Source organism: Grampus griseus, assembly GCF_964374135.1.
Source record: "Grampus griseus genome assembly, chromosome: Y".
NCBI classification, from domain to species: Eukaryota; Metazoa; Chordata; class Mammalia; order Artiodactyla; family Delphinidae; genus Grampus; species Grampus griseus.
In genome coordinates this window covers 16,446,339-16,459,609 of record NC_139016.1, presented here as the reverse complement: position 1 = coordinate 16,459,609, position 13,271 = coordinate 16,446,339, and positions in this window count along the sequence as shown.

Here is a 13,271-nt window from a genome sequence, read left to right as displayed (position 1 = left end):
AATAAAAGGGAAGGAATAAAATTAGAAAGCAAAGATTTCATTTTCATTTCTAGAAAAACAAGATGGTAATAGCCTTGTATTTTATGCGGTAAAGAAAATCTCTGAGGGGAAAAAGAAGATGGCAGGCTGCTGACCCACAATGGGTAGCCCGTGTAAGAAAACCCGAGCCAGCAGATCGAAGAATTGCAGAGACCTGGACATTCTATTAAAAAGAAGTTCATGGGCTTCCCTGGTGCCGCAGTGGTTGAGAGTCCGCCTGCCGATGCAGGGGACACGGGTTCGTGCCCCGGTCCGGGAAGATCCCACATGCCGCGGAGCAGCTGGGCCCGTGAGCCATGGCCGCTGAGCCTGCGCGTCCGGAGCCTGTGCTCCACAACGGGAGAGGCCACAACAGTGAGAGGCCCGCGTACCGCAAAAAAAAAAAAAAAAAAAAAAAGAAGTTCATGTTACCTGAAATTTAACCAAATCTCTAGTCAAGCAACAACTCCAGGCAATAATGATTGAAACAAAAAGTCACTCTGGAGAACAAATGTATCTTTAAACTTTGGTGGAGCATGTCATCGTCCTGACAATCAGACGCATAATTGGTAAAGGAAAATAAACATGATCTAATCCGTAGATCTAATTGGAGGCTTTCCCTGGGGGCCCAGAAGGAGGTGGTGACTTCGCTTCTGAAGCTCGGGTTAAGAAAGACAGGAGGACCAGAAGCGTAAGAAGAGGGCATCCAGGTCAGAAATAACGGAAAGAGGGAATTCCCTGGTGGTCCAGTGGTTAGGACTCAGCACTTTCACTGCTGAGGGCAGGGGTTCGAACCCTGGTCAAGGAAGTAGGATCCTGCAAGCTGTGTGGCATGGCCAAAAACTTTAAGAAAAGAAAAATGGAAAGAATTCTGTCTGGGATCCCCTGGGAGATATAGATGGATAGGAAATGAGAATCCAGCCAAACACAGGAACAAAAAGGAATGAACTCCAGGGACTTGATGAGAAATAAACTTAACCTGTGTAAGTTCAATACGGCACCCAAAGGGATGCAAAGACTGCTGACCCCTGAACAACCCAGGTTTGAACTGGGTGGGTCCACTTATACGTGGATTTAGTTCGATAAATATCATACCTGTATTTTCGTTTTACAGATCTTTACCTATGTGAGGGGAAAAGTTTGTGTTCGATTAGAGAGCCCAATATGTAGAATCACAAGACCTAGGGTTTGAGTTCTGATTCTATCCAGACTGTTTCAGCTTCCTGCCCTTGGGTGAGTCATTCATCAATTCCTTTGGTTTTGAGGCAGTGAGAGCAGGACGCGGCTTTTCGACTGCGCTGGGGGTCAGTGTCCCTAACTCCCACGTTGTTCAAGGGTCAACTATAGTCATCTGCACCTTAGAGGGGAGCCCTTGCTCCTCTCACCTGGTTTTATTTCTTCTCGCCAATAAGAGCACTTCTGCTGGCAGATGACACCTCTGCTTATGATTTCAGGAAGGACAGCATCCTAGATCCTGCATCTGAGATTCCTACTTGGTCTGGATCGTCGAGGTCAGAGCACAGCAAACTGCAGGCTGTGGGCTAAATCCGGCCTGCTGCCTGACTTTGTAAATCAGTTCTAGAGGAACACAGCCATGCCCACTCCACATATTGTCTATGGCTGCTTTCACATCGCAACGGCACAGTTGAGTAGTTATGACAAAGGCCAAATGGCCCCCAAAGCCTCAAATGTTTACTATTTGGCCATTTACAGAAAACGTTTGCTGACTCCCGATCTACACGGTGGACTGAACACAGAAACAGCTCAGATTCTCTACCTGTCCCTGCATCTACAGCATTTTCAGTGGGACCTTGCGGCTCCTCTTCATTAAGAGGTAGAGTCTATTTCTCCAGCTCCTGAATCAGGGCTGGCCTTGGGACATGCAGTGGAAGTGACAGCATGCATGTACTGAGTCTAGACCCCAAAGGCGACGTGGCCTCTGCTTTCTTCCTGGGCCTTCTGCCATGAGCAGAAGCCAGGCTAGATGCTGGAAGATGAGCGACCACAGGGAGTCAAGGTGGGTCATCTCAACTGAGGCCATCCTAGATCATCCAGGCTCACCAAGCACAGATTCATGAGTGAGCCCAGCCAAGAGCAGCTGGCTTTGACCCAATCAAACCACCCAGCTGACCTGCAGACCGTGAGAAAAATGAATGGTTATTGTTTTAAGCCACCGGGTTTTTTTGAAAAGGTTGTCATGTAGCAGCATCATAACAATGTTTAACAGGTATGGTTTACGTGGGCTCCAAGGGAGAGAAGAAATGAAGATGGCTAAGTTAGTTGCAAGGGAGGACAACTAACTTAGTTGCAGCAACAGATAACACAGCTGGCAACAGAGACAGGATGGAATCGAACTTCACACTGGAGGTGACCATCCTGAAGAAAGAGCATCTCTCTTACACAACCATATTTACACAGGGACTTTGGAAGACACAAAGGACACCTAGGTCTTTTATCCAATCCTTAAAGGCAAGAGAGGATCTACAGAGTATGAGGGTAGCTGTGGGCTTTTCATATTCAACAAGCTATCCTAGCTTGTTGAATGTTTTTAATCACGAAAGGGTGTTGAATTTTGTCAAATGTTTTTTCTGCATCTATTGAGATGATTATGTAATTTTTATTCTTCATTCTGTTAATGTAGTGTATCACATGGGTTTATTTTCAGATGTTGAACCATCATGGCACCTAGTGATAAATCCCATTTGGTCATGGTGTAAGATCCTTTTAATATGCTGTTGAATTCAGTTTGTAGTATTTTGTTGAGGATTTTTGCATCTATACTCATCAGGGATACTGGTCTCCAATTTTATTTTCTTGTAGTGTCTTTTTCTGGCTTTGGTATCAGGGTAATGCTGGCTTCATAAAAGAGTCTGGAAGTGTTCCCTCTTCTTCAATTTCTTTTAGAAGAGTTTGAAAAGAAACTGAATTAATTCTTCTTTAAAAATTTGATAGAATTCACCAATGAAACCATCTGGTCCTGGGCTTTTCTATGTTGGGAGGCTTTTTTATCACAAAGTCCACCTCTTTACTAGTTACAGGTCTGTTCACATTTTCTATTCTTCATTATTCAGTCTTGGCAGGTTGTATAGTTCTAGGCATTTATCATTTTTTTCTAGATTATCCAGTTTCCTGGCATATAACTCCTTATAGGAGTCTCTTATAATCCTTCTTATTTTTGTGGCATCAGTTGCAATGTCTCCTCCTTCATTGCCGATTTTATCTGAGTCTTCTCCTTTTTTTTCTTAGTCTAGCTAAAGCTTTGTCAATTTTGTTGACCTTTAACAAAAAGATGGGGCTATTTAACAAAAAATTGATGTTAACACCAACTCTTAGTCTCATTGATTTTTCAACTGCTTTTCTATTCTGTATTTCATTTATTTCCCCTAATCACTATTATGTCCTTCCTTCTGCTAACTTTGGGCTTAGTTTGTTCTTTTTTTGGTCACTGAGGTGTAAAGTCAGGTTGTTTATTTAGAATCTTCTTTTTAAATGTAGGTGTTTATCACTATAAACTTCCCTCTTAATACTGCTTTTGCTGCATCCCATAAGTTTTGGTATGCTGTGTTTTTGTTTTCATTTGTCTCAAGATATTTTCTAATTTTCCTTTTGGTTTCTTCTATGACCCACTGGTTGTTCAAGAGTGCGTTGTTTCATTTCCATATGTTTGTGAACTTTCCTATTTTCCTTCCACTGATTTATCGTTTCATTCCATTGTGATCAGAGAGCATAGCTGGTATAATTTCAATCTTCTTAAATTTGTTGAGACTTATTCTGTTGACATAACATGAGATCTATCCTGGAGAATGTTGTGTGTGCTTGAGAAGAATGTGTATTCTGCTACTGTTGGGTGGAACATTCGACAAATGTCTGTTAGGTCCACTTGATCTATACCACTGTTCAAGTCCTCTGTTTCTTCTGGCCATCTTGCTCTCTTGGTTGTCATTTGTATGGAATATCTTTTTCTATCCTTTCACTTTCAGCTTCTATTTGTCCTTAATTCTAAAGTGAGTCTCTTACAGCCTGCATAGAGTTGGATCTTGGTTTTTTTTTAATCCATTCAGCCACGTGAAGTCTTTTGATTAGGGAGTTTAATCCATTTACATTTAAAATAATTATTGATAAGAAAGATCTTACTACTGCCATTTTGTTCATTGTTTTCTGCCTGTCTTGTAGCTCTTTTGTTCCTCTTTTCCTTTCTTACTGTTTTCCTTTGTGTTTCATTTGATTTTTTTCTTTGGTAGGTACATGCTTTGATTCCTTTTCATTTTCTTTTGTGTATCTTCTATAAGTATTTTCTTGTGGTTACCATGGGGCTTACATAAAACATAGTGATAAAAATTTACTTTAAGTTGATAACAACTTACTTCAATCACATACAGAAACTCTACACTTTTACCTCTCCCCCCATACACATTTTATATTATTGATGTCATGAGTTACATATTTTATATTGTGCACCTGTTAACATTTTTTATAGGTATAGTTCTTTTTTATACTTTATTTTTTTAACTTCTATACCAGAATTCACTGATTTACACACCTCCACTGCAGCATTACAGTATTCTGTATTTGTCCATATGATTACCAGCGAGCTTTAGACTTTCAAATGTTTTTGTGTTGCTGTTTAGCATCCTTTCATTCCACCTCAAAGGACTCCCTTTAGCATTTCCTAAGGCAAGTCTCTTGGTGATGAACTCCCTCAGCTTTTGTTTATCTGGGAGTCTTTATCTATCCTTGATTTTTTTAAGGACAGTTTTGCCAGATATAGAATTCCTGGTTAGCTGGGGTTTCTTTTTTTTTTTTTTCCCCAGCACTTTGAATATGTCATCCCACTCTCTTATGGCCTGCAAAGGTTCTGCTGAGAAATCCACTGACAGTCTTATGGGGGTCTTTGTATGACATGAGTGGATTTCTCTTGTTGCTTTCACAGTTCTATCTTTGACTCCTGACAGTTTGATTACAATGTGACTCAGTGTGGACTTCTTTCATTCATCTTTTACAGAATTTTTTGGTTTCTTGGATCTGGATGTCCATTTTCCTTCCCAGATTTGGTAAGTTTTCTGTCATTATTTCTTTAAATAAGCTTTCTGCCCTTTTCTTTCTCTTCTTCTTCTTCTGAGACTCCCATATACATGTACTTTTTCACCTGATGGAGTCCCTTAAGTCCCTTAGGCTTTCTTCACTCTTTTTTTTTTTTTTTTTTTTTTTTTGGTCCTCTGATTGGATAATTTCCAATTACCTGCTTTTGAGGTCACTGATTCTTCTGTTCCATCAAGTCTGTTGTTGAACACCTCAAGTGAGGTTTTCTGTTCTACTATTATATTCTTCAGCTCCAAAATTTCTGTTTCTTTTTTATATTTTCTATCTCTTTGTTAAAATGCTCGTTTTATTCATGGATTGTTTTCCTGAGCTTGTTGAGCATCTTTATGACAGTTTACTTTGAATTCTTTATCAGGTAAATCATATACCTGTGTTTCTTTGGGATTGGTTTCTGGTTATTTATTTTGTTTATTTGGTTGAGTCGTGTTTGCCCATTCATCATGTTCTTTCAACTTTGCTATTGGTATCTACACATGTGAAAAGAGAGCCACCTCTCCCAGTCTTTACAAACTAGTTTTGTACCGAGAAGGACCTTCACTAGTCAGCCCAACTAGAAAATCTGGAGGCCTCTCAAACCTTTTCTGCTGATGCATTTTCTCTGGACCTGTGCGTGTAAAGTACTAATTAAAGGAACTTGCCAGTTTATTTGTTCACGAGATTTGTTCTCTTGCTCCCTCTGGTATCTGTCCTTGGCTCTGCAAGTTCTCTGGTTCTATAGCAGCAAGCCACCTCACTCTCCTGGGTTCTCAGTGGCAACCAGGCAGCTCCTTGTCCGTACCTCTAATCAGACCAAAGAGAAATCAATTCCTCAGGCAGCCCTGCAAAAATCCAGAGAGCTGGATGCAAACTCCACCTCTCTTCCTGTCTCTTGCTCCAAATGAGGAATGAAGTTAAACAGAAACCAGTCCCCTCAGGCTGTCCTCAGAAAAGCCAGGACATTGGACGCACTCTTTACTCCTCTCCCTCATGAGTGAGAAGCCTCAAGTTGAGGGTCTTCTCCCAATCATGCAAATCCATGCCAGCTGCCACAAGCCGCCCACCACTTTCACTGTTCTCAGCTACCCTCAGGCCTCCAACCTATGCTGGTTCCATCAGTGCTATAAGTGGGGAGGAAGGCGAGCCCTGAGGTAGGGCTCTGAAAGGTTGAGACGTTGGAGACACGTTCTACTCTCTCTTTCCCCAGGAGGAGAAACTGCAGGCAGTCTCTCTCACTGCTGAACTGTGCCATCTTGGAGGAGGGGCCGACACAGGTAAAGTGAAATCACTCCTCTTATCTGTTTCAAAGCAACTGTTTTTGGCTTTGTGCTCTTCTGGGGTCCTGCAACTTCCTGACTGGAATCTAGAATTCTCATAAAGGTCTCTATATCATTGTTATTGCTGTTTCTGTGAGGGAACAATAGCCACAGCTTTCTATCTTACCATTTTGCTGATGTCACTCTGCCCCAAAGCATTATCAGAACTCCTAATTACATTGTGGCTGGAACATCTTCCCACTCCACCATGACCCTCTGCAGTGACGAAAAATGACTTACTTATATTTGCACTCCCATCACTGTCTCTGGCATGTGGTCAATCTTCACTGAAGTGTTTTGAGTTCCTTTAAGTGTGTGGTTATCTCTGAACCGCCGCGGTAACAAAGGCAAGGCCCCATTACAGAATTTTTTTAGGTTCCATCTACGCACCTACCAAAAATGTCTAAGTCCCAATTTTATCACACATAGGATAAACAGACTCAAAAATAAATATGTGAGCAGATGAGACAGCCTAGAAAAAAAGAAAAGTACAAAGAGAATTAGCTTGTCAGTTTGACTCCTGCACAGCCTCATGAGTCCAGACCAGTCTCCTCTGCACTGGCATCCTCAGGATGATTTGGGGGACATCTGACCCTCAGAAAAGGATGGTAGGAGCCACCAAGAACACCCCCAAGCAGTCCCTGGCTCTGTGCCATGGCTTCCAGGAGCACTTCAGGTACAGAGAACAGAGAGCACCTTTCCTGAAAATTCTAGCCCACGCCTCATTCTGAGTTACTAAATCAGCATTCAAGTTAACAACAAAGTTTCTTTTAACAGTTTTTGGTTTGTCCATCCTCTTAAATCTGATTGGCTCTGCTTCCCGGGAAAAACCAGACTTCTGTGCTAAGGTCCAGGCCAACTTATGTCTGCCATGGGGTTCTACCCAAGCCTTAAACTCTCTGTGCCTCAATTTCCTTATCTGTAAAATGGGTACAGTAATAGTTCATATCCCTCCTGGACTCATCAGGCATCTTTTCCGACCACAATGCTATGAGATTAGAAATCAATCACAGGAAAAAAAAACTGTAAAAAACACAAACACGTGGAAGCTAAACACTATGCTGCTAAATGACCAAGCGATCACTGAAGAAATCAAAGAAGAAATTAAAAAATACACAAAAACAAATGACAATGAAAACACAAAAACTCAAAACCTATGGGACGCAGCAAAAGCAGTTCTAAAAGGGAAGTTTATAGCAATTTAATCTCACCTCAAGAAACAAGAAAAATCTCAAATAAACAATCTAAACTTAAACCTAAAGCAAGTAGAGAAAGAAGAAGAACAACAACAAAAAAAACTCCAAAGTTAGTAGAAGGAAAGAAATCATAAAGATCAGAGAAGAAATAAATGAAATAGAAAAGAAGAACACATAGCAAAGATCAATAAAACTAAAAGTTGGTTCCTTGAGAAGATAAACAAAATTGATAAACCTTTAGCCAGACTCTAAGAAAAAAAGGGAGAGGATTTAAATCAATAAAATTACAAATGAAAAAGGAGAAATAACAACTGACACCGCTGAAATACAAAGGATCATAAGAGACTACTACAAGCAACTATATGCCAATAAAATGGCCAACCTGGAAGAATGGACAAATTCTTAGAAAGATACAACTTTCCAACACTGAACTAGGAAGAGTTAGAAAATATAAACAGACCAATCACAAGTAATGAAATTGAAACTGTAATTAAAAATCTTCCAGCAAATAAAAGTCCAGGACCAGACGGCTTCACAAGCGAATTCTATCAAACATTTAGAGAACAGCCAACACCTATCCTTCTCAAACTCCCCCAAAAATATGCAGAGGGAAGAACACTCCCAAACTTGTTCTACGAGGCCACCATCACCCTGATACCAAGATCAAAGATATCACAAAAAAAGAAAATTACAGACCAACATCATTGATGACCGTAGACGCAAAAAAAACTCAACAAAAGCAAACAGAATCCAACAACACATTAAAGGATCATACACCATGATCAAGTGGGAGTTGTCCCAGGGAAGCAAGGATTCTTCAACATACGCAAATCAATCAATGTGATACAGCATATTAACAAACTGAAGAATAAAAAACGTGATCACCTCAACAGATGCAGAAAAAGCTTTTGACAAAATTCAACACCCATTTATGATAAAACTCTCCAGAAAGTGGGCATAGAGGGAACCTACCTCAACATAATAAAGGCCATATATGACAAACCCACAGCAAACATCATTCTCTATGGTGAAACACTGAAAGCATTTCCTCTAAGATCAGGAACAAGACAAGGATGTCCACTCTCACCACTATTATTCAACATAGTTTTCGAAGTCCTAGCCATGGCAATCAGAGAAGAAAAAGAAATAAAAGGAATACAAATTGGAAAAGAAAAAGTAAAACTGTCACTGTTTGCAGATGACATGATACTATACAAAGAAAATCCTAAAGATGCCACCAGAAAACTACTAGAGCTAATCAATGAGTTTGGTAAAGTTGCAGGATACCAAATTAATGCACAGAAATCTCTTGCATTCCTATACACTAACAACAAAAGATCATAAAGAGAAATCAAAGAAACAATCCCATTTACCATCACAACAAAAAGAATAAAATACCTAGGAATAAATGTACCTAAGAAGGGAAAAGACCTGTATTCAGAAAACTATAAAACACTGATGAAAGAAATCAAAGATGACACAAACACATGGAAAGATATACCATGTTCTTGGACTGGAAGAATCAACATTGTGAAAATGACTATACTACCCAAAGCAATCTACAGATTCAATGCCATCCCTATCAAATTACCGATGGCATTTTTCACAGAAATAGAACAAATCATTTTACAATTTGTATGGAAACACAAAAGACCCCCAAATAGCCAAAGCAATCTTGAGAAACAAAAATGGAGCTGGAGGAATCAGGCTCCCTGACTTCAGACTATACTACAAAGCTACAGTCATCAAGACAGTATGGTACTGGCACAAACACAGAAATATAGATCAATGGTACAGGACAGAAAGCTCAGAGATAAACCCACACACCTCTGGTCAAAAAATCTATGACAAAGGAGGCAAGAATATACAATGGAAAAGAGGCAGTCTCTTCAATAAGTGGTGCTGGGAAACTGGACAGCTACATGTAAAAGAATGAAATTAGAACACTCCCTAACACCATGCACAAAAATAAACTCAAAATGCAGTAAAGACCTAAATGTAAGACCAGGCACTATAAAACTCTTGGAGGAAAACATAGGAAAAACACTCTTTGACATAAATCACAGCAAGATCTTTTTGGACCCCCCTCCTAGAATAATGAAAATAAAAACAAAAATAAACAAATGGGACCTAATGAAACTTAAAAGCTTTTGCACAGCAAAGGAAACCATAAACAAGACCAAAAGAAAACCCTCAGAATGGGAAAAAATATTTGCAAATGAAGCAACCAACAACAGATTAATCTCCAAAATATACAAACAGCTCACGCAGCTCAGTATCAAAAAAACAAACAACCCAATCAAAAAATGGGCAGAAGACCTAAATAGACATTTCACCAAAGAAGACATACAGATGGCCAAGAGGTACCTGAAAAGATGCTCAACATCACTAATTATTAGAGAAATGGAGATCAAAACTACAATGAGGTATCACCTCACACCAGTCAGAACGCCGTCATCAAAACACCTACGGACAATAAATGCTGGAGAGGGTGTGGAGAAAAGGGAACCCTCTTGCACTTTTGGTGGGAGTGTAAATTGATACAGCCACTATGGAGAACAGTATGGAGGTTCCTTAAAAAAGTAAAAATAGGGGCTTCCCAGGTGGCGCCGTGGTTGAGAGTCCGCCTGCCGATGCAAAGGACACGGGTTCGTGCCCTGGTCCGGGAGGATCCCACATGCCGCGGAGTGGCTGGGCCCATGAGCCGTGGCCGCTGGGACTGCGCTTCTGGAGCCTGTGCTCGGCAGCGGGTTGGGGCCACAGCAGTGAGAGGCCCATGTACTGCAAAAAAAAAAAAAAAAATGTGAAACTAGAACCACCATATGACCCAGCAACACCACTACTAGGCATATACCCAGAGAAAACCATAATTCAAAAAGAGACATGTACCCCAATGTTTATTGCAGCACTATTTACAATAGCCAGGACATGGAAGGAACCTAAGTGTCCACCGACAGATGAATGGATAAAGAAGATGTGGCACATATATATAATGGAATATTACTCAGCCATAAAAAGAAACAAAATTGAGTTACTTGTAGTGAGGTGGATGGACCTAGAGTCTGTCATACAGAATGAAGTAAGTCAGAAAGAGAAAAATAAATACCGTATGCTAACACATATATATGGAATCTAAAAAAAAAAAAAAAAAGGTCAGGAGAACCTAGGGGCAAGACGGTAATAAAGATGGAGACCTACTAGAGAATGGACTTGAGGATATGGGGGGGGGGAAGGGTAAGCTGGGACAAAGTGAGAGAGCGGCATGGACATATATACACTACCAAATGTAAAACAGATAGCCAGTGGGAAGCAGCCGCATAGCATAAGGAGATCAGCTCGGTGGTTTGTGACCACCTAGAGGGGTGGGATAGGGAGGGTGGGAGGCAGACACAAGAGGGAGGAGATACGGGGATATATGTATACATATAGCTGATTCACTTTGTTATACAGCAGAAACTAACATACCATTGTAAAGCAATTACACTCCAATAAATATGTTAAAAAAAACAACAACAGATGAATGGATAAAGATGTGGCACATATATACAATGGGATATTACTCAGCCATAACAAAGAATGAAACTGGGTCATTTGTAGAGATGTGGATGGACCTAGAGCCTGTCATATAGAGTGGAGTAAGTCAGAAAGAGAAAAACAAATATCGTTGTGTTAATGCATACATGTGGAACCTAGAAAAATGGTACAGATGAACCTATTTGCAGGGCAGGAATAGAGACGCAGACATAGAGAATGGACATGGGGGGTGGAATGGGAGGGTGGGATGAATTGGGAGATTAGAATTGACGTATATACACTACCACGTGTAAAACAGATAGCTAGTGGGAACCTGCTGTGCAGCACAGGGACCTCAGCTCAGTGCTCTGTGATGAACTAGATGGGCGAGATTGCGGGGGGAGGGGGGGGCGGGGAGGGAGGTCCAACAGGGAGGGGATATATGTATACGTATAGCTGATTCACTTTGTTGTACAGCAGAAACTAACACAACATTGGAAAGCAACTACACTCCAATAAAATAATAATAATAATGTTTAAAAAAAAAAAACCCTTAAGTATTTCATGAAAACACATTTTCCTTACCACCCTGCATGTTCCCTCATTCCCAAAGTTTATCTAATCAGTCCTTTGATGTCTGTAGCTCACAGAAGGGACCTGATGGATTCCAGTTCTGCTCAGGGAGATTAAGCAAGTCAAACTGAACGTTTGGGGGACCTGCTGCGATTTCTGTTCACCAAGAACTCGTGAGGCCATTAAAACATGAATCCATGCCTGGCATTTTAAATATCTTCTCCTGAAAACTCCTCAAAGTGTTTACATTTATTAGAGACTATTTTCTTTCAAATGAAATACATCTACTCAACATGAAAAGACCACTAACCGAGAAATTTGCGTGAATCCCATCTGGCTGTGTGACCTCCGCTGACCCCCGCTGACCCTCACCGCCCTCCTCTCAAAAACTACAGTCCTGGGCTGGACTGTTTCTCAGGTGCTTTCCACCCAGAGCAGATGTCACAGAGACTGAATCTTAGTACCCGCCCCTTCCACACGCTCTGGGACAAGCAAAGAATCTTTATTCATCAAAACTTTTTGTCTCTGCACAAATACTGGTTAAGCCTAGGGAACTTTCCAGAAATTTCAGAGCTGTCTTCACTGCCAGCTGTTTCTATCAGTCATTACAGAGCAGAAAATCATTTGAAAAAAGAACATACTCTTCACTGTTGGCAAAATTGAGATCATCTGAGTGATAATCTCACATCCTCAAAAGCTATAGTGATATCTGTGAGCATTATTGCCCTTAACAGTTAGAAATGGGAACCCAAAAGTACAACTCAGAAAAGATTATTAAAAACATAGAAAAAGCAAGCCCCAGGTAAGCAGGGGGATCTTGTAACCAGCAAGAAGCCAAGAGTCCACGCTCCTGTCCTTGATGGAAATGCATGCGCACCAGTAGCTGCTAGGAAGATGCTTGCTCCTCTCCAATCAAGCCAGAGGGAAATAGAGACCAGGGACGCCGGACTGGCCTGGGCATAATCACAGGGCAAGTCCAGGAAGTGAGTTATCTACAATCTTCCAACTTGCCCTGTTTTTCGTGCAACTGCTATTTTAGTAAACAGAAGTAGCAAATCTAACGTCCTCATTTTACTTATGTTCTGGAAACTGCTCTGCATTACTCATCTGGCCTGGATCTGGGGGCAGGTCTGGATTACCTGGTGGAGAAGTCAGGCCTTCCCCCTGTCAACCTTCGAGTCACCTGTGCTTGGAAGGGCAGCACGAAAGAGCAGGCGAGGTGGCTGTCATCTTGGGACCTTCTCCTTCTGGCTACAGAGGTGCACTATCTAATTCCAGAAGTTTTCATCCTCTACAAGTAACCCCATGCCCACAGCAGTCCCTCTCCTGGCCCAGCCCCTCGTGACCACTCATCTGCTTTCCTTCTCTACAGATTTGCCTCTTCTGGACACGTCACAGAAATGGCATCATATCATACGCGGCCTTTTGTGTCTGGCTTCTTTCTGTTATTATAATGTTTTCAAGTTTTGCCCATGTTGGAGCATCAGTGCTTCACTCCTTTTTATGGGTGAATAATACTCCGTTGTATTTGATATACACACGTTGTGTTTGTCTACTCATCAGCTGATGGACATCTGGG